The sequence below is a fragment of the Ptychodera flava genome, chromosome 19 (assembly GCF_041260155.1).
Source record: "Ptychodera flava strain L36383 chromosome 19, AS_Pfla_20210202, whole genome shotgun sequence".
Lineage (NCBI taxonomy): Eukaryota > Metazoa > Hemichordata > Enteropneusta > Ptychoderidae > Ptychodera > Ptychodera flava.
In genome coordinates, this window is record NC_091946.1 from 35,300,163 (window position 1) to 35,310,670 (window position 10,508).

Sequence of the window (10,508 nt, forward strand, 5' to 3'; positions counted from 1 at the left end):
GGAAAAAAATCAAGCACACACACAAAAAATATTGAAATGATTAAAAACAAAAACCAAAAATAGTACTTGCACTACTACCAAAAAACAAAACGAACCACCATCAGGTCTGACTAAAAAAAGAAAGAGAATCACAATTGAAAAGTCGACCGAGATCGCGCCGGCGTTGAGACTGAAAAGACACCAAAACGAGGTCAGCTTGGAAAAAAAACCAAAACGAGGTTACAAAAAAAAAACAAAAAAAACTCAGTAGAAAAAAAGGAGGCCCGTTCGAGAAAAGAAAACAGAGTGGGACACCCCGCAGAAAAAGCCCAACATGAAAATTGAATAATTGTCAACGTCATGATTGTTACAGTTTAATGCCAGAGGGTTTTGGATTATCACACTCGGATGTTGGACAAGATATTTGGAGTATAGTCTTCAATATCATCTCATGGACGTCAAAGTTACCGACACGTCCCATTCAATATTAAACAGTTACCAGTTTTGGTTTAAAGTGGACAAAACACTCGTGGCGGTTCGTCGGCTGCCGGCGGTCCCCTCGCTCCAATGTACACTCGAGATGGTAAGCCAGCGGTCGGCGGTCCCGTCGCTAGTACAGTAGGCCTACACGCCGGCAACCAGCGATCCCCTCGCTGTAAAGTCCAGGGCCGCCTCTCCCAAACCATAGACAGTCTGTGCCCAAACCCCAACAAAACGATGGCTAGTGGCTAGCCGTTTGCCCACGGTTACGTGTGGTTCGATACACAGCGGCCGCCGTATGGGTATGCATAGTAAAATTGCATACCACGCAGCGCGCAGCGGCGTAGTTCTGCATGGCAGGGCTTTGTGTTACCGGCGTGACACGGCCTCCCGTATAACGCCGGTAACTCACAGCCCTGCCATGCAGAGCTAGCAGCGGCCGCTATATATCGAACCACACACGTATCCCGTGGGTTTAGCCTCTAAACGGAGTATGGTAAAGGCAAAAATACACGGGCTGAAACACTCCGTTTAAATTCGAGGCAACGTTTTCACTTGTACATGTAGAACGCGAACGCGCCCGACTAGCGACTTGACAAACACTGATCAACGCTATTTCTCAGTATACTGTAGCTCTGGGTGGCAGGGCTAGGCTGTGAGTTACCGGCGTTATACGGCCAGGCCGTATAACGCCGGTAACTCACAGCCCTGCCACCCAGAGCTATGTATAGGCTACTGCACAAATATTGTAGCTCCATATATTGGACTGTGTGGATATAAAGATTTCTGCAATGGGGATCAACATGTCGTGCATGTGCCGGTCTAGCCCTGCGAGTATAGTGAGTGTCTGGCGTTGCGAAGGCCGGACACTCGCCATACTCGTAGTCGTAAGGCTTGTACAGTTGCGTTGCTCGTCTTGTCGAACACGGAAAACGATGGACGTTCTCTCAACACGCGGCAGATTTCTTCAAAACTATTCAATTTATCATGATTTGGGTGATCTTTGAGGATAGACGAGGAATTACCAAACAACGAGGTGGTTTATTATCATGGTATTTGAACGCGATGTATCGAACCACACGTATAAAACTGTGTAGAAATGTAGGCCAAACGGCGATGACAGTGCGGCTCGGTGGAAGGCCTGCAGTGGGCTCCCATGCCATACCGCGCCTAAGGCATCGATATGTTCGCAGTGTTGCTATGAAATGTCATGGGTGAGCCTCGTGATCTGACCTGTTGACTGCCTGAAATTGGCTCAGTTAACTTTCATCAGTATGGTTTCAAGTAGAGCAGGGCCCAGCCAAACAGAGCTAGGTTTCAAGATGTCACGTTATCACTGAAATGCTCAATTAATATTTCGTCAAACATTGGAGTATGTGGTGATCGGATTCCCGGCTGTTGGGGATTCATCGATCGAAGGAAACGTGAACCATGAGTTTTTTGAATAAAATAATTGTAATTTCGGGCTTGTTGTTGTTTTTTTTCTGTGGCGAGTGCTCGTTTTTTTTCTTTTTTTTTTCTTTTTTTTCTTTTTTCTTTTTTTTTTGCTGTGGCGAGTCCTCATTTGTTTTTTTCTTTCCACAGGCCCACGCGTTTTTTTTGTATCTCTGTTCATGGCGTTTTTTATTTTTTTCGTTTTTATTTTATTTTATTTTTTTGTAGATGAGATCCACTTTTGTCTAGAGCCATCACTGCCGAATTTTTTCTCCGATTTTCTCTCTTTACTGTCAAAGCGGCTGGTGATTCATATTATATTTTGATTATCTATAATACGTTTATTATGAGACGTAGTGCTTTTTAATTTTCTTAAGTACATAAATAATTTTATGTATGCATGACTTTTTTTGTCTGATTCTTTAAAATGATTTTCTGTATGTGGTTCACATTTTATTTTTTGTACTATTTTTTCCGAGTGGGTAGTGGTAGTAGTGATTTTTAGTGATTTTCTTGTGAATTTTGTGGACGTACCACTGTAAAACATATTTTTCTTTTTTTTTGTAAAATCAGCACTCATTGCACCTTTTACGCGAACTATTATACGTGTATGTATGTCAATAAGTGTGGATGTTTGACTTTTTCAAATCGTTGAAAATTGTTTATTTCCTAATTACGCCTAAAAGATTTTTTCTCAAGTTAAAATGAAGTATTAAATGACATTTCTGTCTTTTGTTTTTTAATTATACTTTTCTTACTTATTTCCTTCCTAATGAGACCGAATTGACAGTTTATTTTTGCACTGAATCGATAAATATTTTTGAAACATTTGGCGCGCCGTAGATCGGATATGATTTTGGAAAGTCACTCTATGTTCACGCAATAGGTTTCGTGTGCATTCATTGTTTAATATGTATTTCTTTAAATACATTATTTAGTGTGCAAGCATAATACATTCAATCCTTAATTATTTTGGTCTAAAACCTACACTCTTTCTATCAGAGAATAGTAGGCGTTGATCAACACAACTCTGAAATTAAAAAAAAAGTATAATAATTTATGCTAATTTGTGACAGACATAGCATGTTTTCGTAGAGATTTTAAGTGAGAAAAGTTTTTGATATACACACGATGTCGGTACATCAAAACACACTCATTCATCAATGTAACAATGCTTTTGAACTACAATGACAGATCGGTGTTTCGTAAATGACAATGTAAATGTACTTGGTGAACAACATTAACATTTTTGATCGTAATTATTCAAAATTTTCAACATTCTCTTATTCTTAAATTCCTATAAGTTCTTTGTATAACATTGTATTTCACACTTTCTGAGTCATGAAACCTCTAAAAGATCGAAAAGTTTCCTAAATCGTCAGAAACCTTGCTAAGTTGATCAGGCTCCTGAAATATTATTTGGCAGGGGTTTCGATCATTCATCTAGTGTGGAAGCTTTCTGCTTTTTTCCTGTGTTATTTCATCGAATTCTAGTAATAGCGGCAGTAACTGACTCACTTGTTAACTTACTTATCAATAAATTACATTCTCACTTAACTTTCCTGTACTTACTTTGACTGAAATATATACCTACAGTGGCGTGGTTGAGACAAATCACCAAGCATAAGCGACAAACTTTGTGACTGCTTTGACAACAGAAATAAAAAAGTCGATAATTGTGTAATGAAAATAAAGGCATTAAAAAACACTGCTTCCGGGGACTTGAACAGCGCCGCTTCCGAGCAAACTCGCTATTGAAGAACGTGTTACGAATCGAATATTCGACGACTGAGGGCGTGGTTGCACAAACATGAACCATGATCGTAAGAGCTCAGCAACATGCTGGTGGTATTACATCACTTAGTCTGCTTAGTCAAGACAAGGAGGTCTCTTCCTATCTCCTTGGTCCACCTTTCGTATTGAAGAGGTTACAATTTTGAATTTGGATTCAAGGGATTTTTTCCAAATGATTATTCCAACGGAGAATGACGTACTTACATCTTTGACAACGCATTTGTGATTTTATACGTCGCAAAAAATATGGTAACAAAACACCAAAACTGGCAAAACTCTGATGAGTGCTTTTAAAGGAGAAGAATGAAGCTGTTTTCAGGCGTAAAACACCGGCAAAATAAAAAAAAAATCGAATATTTTTTACACGTGTACACTATATCCACAATCCGAAGGGGTAATGTTAAAGTTTGTTTTTCTGGATGAGTAAAGATAGTAAAACCACAGACAATTTTCATTCCATTCCTTGTCTTTAAATCTTAACCTAGACTCAATTGTATGATTTTTCCTAATTGAAAAGAATCCCTCTTTAAGCATCCCTCTTTAAATATTGAATATCAAAAGATCCATAGAAGACACCATCATGCATAAGGTATACTGACTGCAAATACATCCGTTGATAATGGTGAAGAACAGTCGGGTGTTAAACAATTCAAAGAAAATAATATAAACAAAGGCAGACTAATTAATTTTAGTTACTTCGTTGGCATTAATACGTCTGAAAATCTGTCGCCAGAGCAACAAAGTAAAATTTACTTTGAGTAAATTTCATGACGTCAGCTGCTTAACACAAAGAGTAAATGTCAAATAACCTGGAAAGCAATTTTCAGTTTATTGCAGATTCATTAGCTATTTCCAAATATTAGAAAAATATCCTATAGACTGCTATTTTTCATGGGCGGTCATGATTTTATTTATCAAGCATGTAGTAATCCGGCAGTATTTTAAGGAAGGATATGGTGTCGTCTATATGGGAACCATGCGTACTGGCATGGAGTGATCGAGTTCAAAGTGAAAATGGTAATAACGATTGAATGACACCGCACCTACAAAAGCCAAGTTTAAAAGCAACTCAATTAGCCGTTTCTCAAGAAAGTCATATGATGCAAGTCATGTGACAACACTCACGTCTTACATTATGTGACAACATCCACGCCTTTCTCTTGGTAGTATTACGACATTCGGGAAGAATTTCACTAATGATGTTGTTCATCCACAAAACACTGCAATGCACTATGTTTCTACCGCTAGAAGAAAGCGTAATTGTGTTTTCGGATAATGTGTGATGAATAATTCATTTCCTTCCTTAGGAAAACGGACGTCGTGGTTTTTCATTTTGCACGACTTGATTGTGTCTTTCAAACTGTTGTCCTTCGAGAGAACGTTCAAGAAGACTGCTGCCTCAATGCAATCAACTGGGTACTAAACTGGAAACGTCATGTTCACGTGAGGAGATCTAAAAAGCAACATCACTGTGCCTGACTTTTCAACAGTTGATCATCAGAATGACACCTCTCTAATGCGGGGCTACCTTGAAAACTTAGAAGGATTCACGAAAGCCACCTGGCAAAAAGATTTGACCCGGCCCTGTTGTCTATGAAAGAGCTATTGTGCAATACATGAGCAAAGTGAACAACGAAAAATGGACTTGCTTTGGATTTCTGTTCACTGCAATTTGCCAGCCTGAAAATTGTAAACCCTTCTATTTTAGACTTTTGTTTAAGGTAGAATGCGCGTTTATTCTCAATTTTGAAAGGGAATGCGCTTCGGGGACATATTTGGTTTTTGCTTACCACTCGATGGGGCTCATTTTGAAGGTCTTTTATTCATAAAGTTCACCAGTTCATTTTTGTGAAAATTGAAAATGTGAATTTTCTCGATAGAGTTAACACAGGGATGGCGGCCATTTTGAATTCCAATGGTGGGTAATTACTAATTTGTTTCTCCAGTACCATATTTTACACGGTGACGCGGTGAGTTTTATTCTTAATTTCGACAGGGAATGGTTTAAAGTTTTCTTACAGAAAATTTGAGCAAAAGTTTGAGTTTCAATTTAGAGGCGCGTACTACCGCAACCATTTTAATAACAGTACCAAGTATATTAACTTAGAAGCAGCAATACCCATGTTTACTGAATCTCTCCCCCGCATTGGTGGAGCCGGTTTGACTTTCGTGTTGACTTCTCTACACATAAATCTCGGGCAAGTCGAGCTCCGGCCTGCATCTTCTTGTTCACTATCTGCAGTCATATCAAAATAAATGTAAAATAATCCGAACAGAACCATCCAACTGCAATGTTAATTACTATCAGACTAAGTAATTTTTTCATAAAGTTTGAACAAAATGAGAATAGGGACCGTTCACGTCAAGAAATGATACGGTTGTGAGTTTTTTGAAGGCATTTGAATGACATTATAATGCCAAACCACATATCACGGCCTTCGAACAAAGTGTTTCAAAAGCAGTTTCGAATTTAGACAGCTCCCAGTCGCTGGTTTGATAAGCTGTGTCATTGACAATAAATAGTACAAAATGTGGTGGATAGTTTAAACTGATGGCATACAAAATGCAAGCTTGAACGTGTTTCCCTCACAATCTATCTACCTCAGTGTCCTGTAGTGTGCTATTCTCTTTGTTATCCTATATGGGCGAAATGAAATAACTTAAAAGAACCCAAATGCATCTGATGTAGACTTACGTCTGTTATGAAATACTCAACGCCAAGGAATTTTTCATCAACAAAGAATGATGCAACAGATGTATTTCGACATCTTGAGATGTTTATGATACAAATAATATGCAAAACATTTATATAATCGTACTCACAATGTGGTTATGATTACAGTGAAAATGATGCTACTTGGCTTGAAAATGGAATGTGACTACAGATAGTTTCAGTTCCGAGATCAGGAAGAGCTTACACATCACTGAACTAACATCTTCAATAACGGACAGTGAACATCTGCCTCTTTGCCAAATTACTTCAGCTGTTTGTAAGTTTGTAACTTAACTCCTATCGATTGGAGAAGAGATATGATATCACTGTCACGATGGGAGGGGAGAGGGGAGTTTCAGAAGTTTGGAATCAAGAGAACGAACAGCGGGAGACTTACATTTTAAAGTGAAAGGCATTCCATAGGTACTTGGGCCAGAACCATCGGCATTACGAAACCCACCTCTGTCCAAACCCCCTGTTACGTAAACTTTCCAACTCGAGCCCTCGTGATTATTGCATAATCTAGACGCCAGGTTTCAATGAATCGCAGTAATTCCTTTCCGACAACCACCCTTTCTTCCCTGATGCATGAGCAGAATGTTCCACAACTCTTCTCCCCCCTAAACTCAAGGTCCCTCCTCCTTTTGTAGAGATGAGACCGTACTTTCAAATGGTTCACCAATGTTGCATCATGTGTCTACGGTCAATGCAACAGCCAATACTTGAAAAAGATATTTGTAATCACAGGTTCTGAGGTGTGAAGCACACCAATTAACGCAGCCTGTGATGTTTCCGCTACAAAAGTAATGCAGTGACGCAGTGACATGTGAGTGTCACGCGATTTTGACTTATTGTCAATTCCACTTGGCTTTCAGCTAGTAGACAATCGAAGCTTGAAGCACTCTCACATTTGAAGCCAAAGCCCCTCTGAAGGTCTGTCTAGATAGTCATACTTCTCAAATGGTCATTATAGATAGTTTCACTTTGATCTCGTCAGTGATGAAGTTACGCGACAAAAATTCATTCCTACTCCGAAAAGTTATTAATAAGAATCATTATTCCTGATGAACATAAATAAAAAGCTAATTTTATCAATATCGGGTGACAAAAGTGTCACCTCGAGTTAGATAAGCAGTATTAATAAAAAAGTTAGAACAAGTGTATTTCTATTTCGTTTATTTCATAATTATGTTTGTTTTATTTTAAGGACAACATCTTGGCACGCTCATTTATAGGTTCGTGGTACAGAAGATATATATATATATATATATATATATATATATATATATATATATATATATATATATATATATATATACATATATATTTATATACATACATACACAAAATGTATACAATGTGCCCTCCCGGTTATATCACCATAATGGCTTTATGGCAACCTATTGTGTGTGTGTAAGACATATTTTCCTTACGTATCCAAATAGAAAAAATTAAATTTGCTTTGTACGACGATTGAGATTCTCCAACGTCTTTGAAACTAATATGTAACGAGCAAATGACAATGCCTTCTAATTTATTCAATCACCATGGCTCCGACGGTATTTTCCATCAGCTATGATGAAATGAGGTCACAGAAGTATTGAAAGTATTGACGGGTAGTAAACGACTTATCTGATGTCTGGAGTAGACAGCAACCATATGCAAATTGAATGCCATCAACAAGTCACACCGAATTCCTGTACAGCGGCGTTGGAGGCCAGCTTTCTCGGATGGCCATTGCTTTTCCCATTCATTTCATGACTTACTGACAAATGATTTTTTTCTGATTAATTTTCAGAAATGGAAAGCAATTTTTCACTAAATTCCTATCAATTAGTAGAAATGTGTATAAAACATAATTTATTTTAAACTCTGATGAAATCTTTATTCAATAATCTATCAATGTACAAACAAACATGTTGTCTACGAGATCAGTGGACTCGGTTTCATATGAATTCATCAAATATGTCTAGAAACATAAAAATGTCACACTTCTTAGAATGCTGATATTTATGCTTTCATTGAAATTTTAAGCGCATTTTAAACAAAATTTGACCTCACCGTCACGATAGTTGTTCAGGTATCAAAGCATTCTGCCACATGGACATGGGTAACACACGCCTTAATATAGAAATTTTTAAACTTTTAAACTAACTCTCAACAAGGAAACTGTCAACCATTCTCTTTCATAATATTTCGCTTTTCAGTCTATTTCATATTTCAAGTTTAAAAACGAAGGGTATGGTAAATGACAATTGCAGATGACACTTTAGATGTAAGGACCCAACCAAATTCATCGTACGAGGAATTTTAAGACAGTTTTCTTTGCAGTACTAGTGTAAACAGTCCCTTCAACACAGACGATGGAGGGGCTGTGCATCGACCAGAATGGAAGTTATAAATAGGAATGTGGTCACTGTCACAGGTCTCGGCTGGAATATTGATGAGTCTTCTATTTGCATGTTATTTGAACCTTTTCGGCAATACTTTCTGATGCTAACTTTGGCTTGCAAATTGCATTGGGACATTGATAAAGGCCTTGGCAGCTATATGCAGGTGCCGCCAACTGGTAAATTTCAGGAATTTCGCAAAATCATCACAAAACATGTTTTGAAGGCTGATATACCGATTTTTCTTATTTTTGACCTTGACCTAAAATTTGGAGGGGAAAGTGAGAGCTGTTCGTAATTGCCCTCCCACTGGCATACACTGAAAATGTGCCCTCCCACTGAATTTTGATGCCCACTGCCCTCCGGTATCTACAGTCTGCCCGCTCCCCGCTCCCCACAACAATTCAAGCTCCCCGCTGCCCTCTCCCCACTACTAAAATTCCCCATTGCCAACTAGATGCCCACTAGGCAACCCAGATCAACACAAAACCATGCCAGTAGTTAGCAGTATACTTGGAACATTGCTCCCCTCTAAGTAAGGCGCTTAATTTCTCCTCAAGTTCTATCAACCACGCCGCTTTCCCCTCCCTCTACGTATTTTCAGGTGCCCACTGTCAAAAATTTTCTCCCCGCCCGCTGAAAATAATGAAGTTTCTTCCCCGCCCACAGTAAATATCGATATTTTCTCCCCGCCCGCCGATTAGTTTTGAAATTTGCCCGCCCGCTGAAAAACTTCGCACGAACAACCTTTTTGCACGAACAGCTTAGTTGGCGGCACCTGTATATGATCGTGCCTCCGTCCACTTGTCAAGGCGGGTAAGTTGAACAATAAGCGTCAATGACTCTGTGATTTCACTTGATGAGCATTGATGTCAGTTAAAATACCACTGATCAAAATATTTGGACGAGCCATTTCTGAATACACGTTCGTTTGGGGTCAACATGCTGATTACAAGAGCTCACTCAGAACAAACGTTCAAATATCCTAGCAACATATTTTGCTGATTTATCTTATTTCACAGAAATATCTGCGACCACTCTCCTCTACATATTCATACATCGCCTTGTGTATCGAGTATGTTTGATCCAGGAGCACTGGCTAATTTCACACAGACCGCTTAGCCACCTTCCCATGCAGGAAGCAAGCATTAGATAGGTATATAATGACTATGCACCTGTAGAATGCGGTAGAACGCGCCTCGGGGACAGCTATTCGGGCCGGCTCTCAAAGTTTTACCATTATTTTCTGATCTATCATTTTGGGGGGGGGATTTAAAGCTCTTGGAGTAAGAAAATTTTATTACCGTCTTAGTTTTTCGAAATTCGAAAATTTTATTTTCCCCCATTGAGTTAACACAGAGATGGCAGCCATTTTGAATTTCCAATATCGATAAATGTCATAAAGATCACTATGGCCAAAGTTTCTGTTATAAAAAACAAACCCCTCTCGCGCTCTCCCCTTGGGGCGTTCTAACAGTTTTACTCCGTAAAAATGCAAACAGAAAACACCTCATATTGCATCAGTCTGCACCATTGCACATACAATTTCTCAATTTTTTCCACGCAAGAGAGGGTATTCAACCTCCTCTGGCACTTCAAACTTAGCCTCCTGCATGTACCCCCCCCCCCGGTTCTTTCAAATTTAGCCCTGTCAGATATCATAGTGAAAGCCCTGTCATGATATCTATCCAAAATAAATACTATATGGTTGGATACTG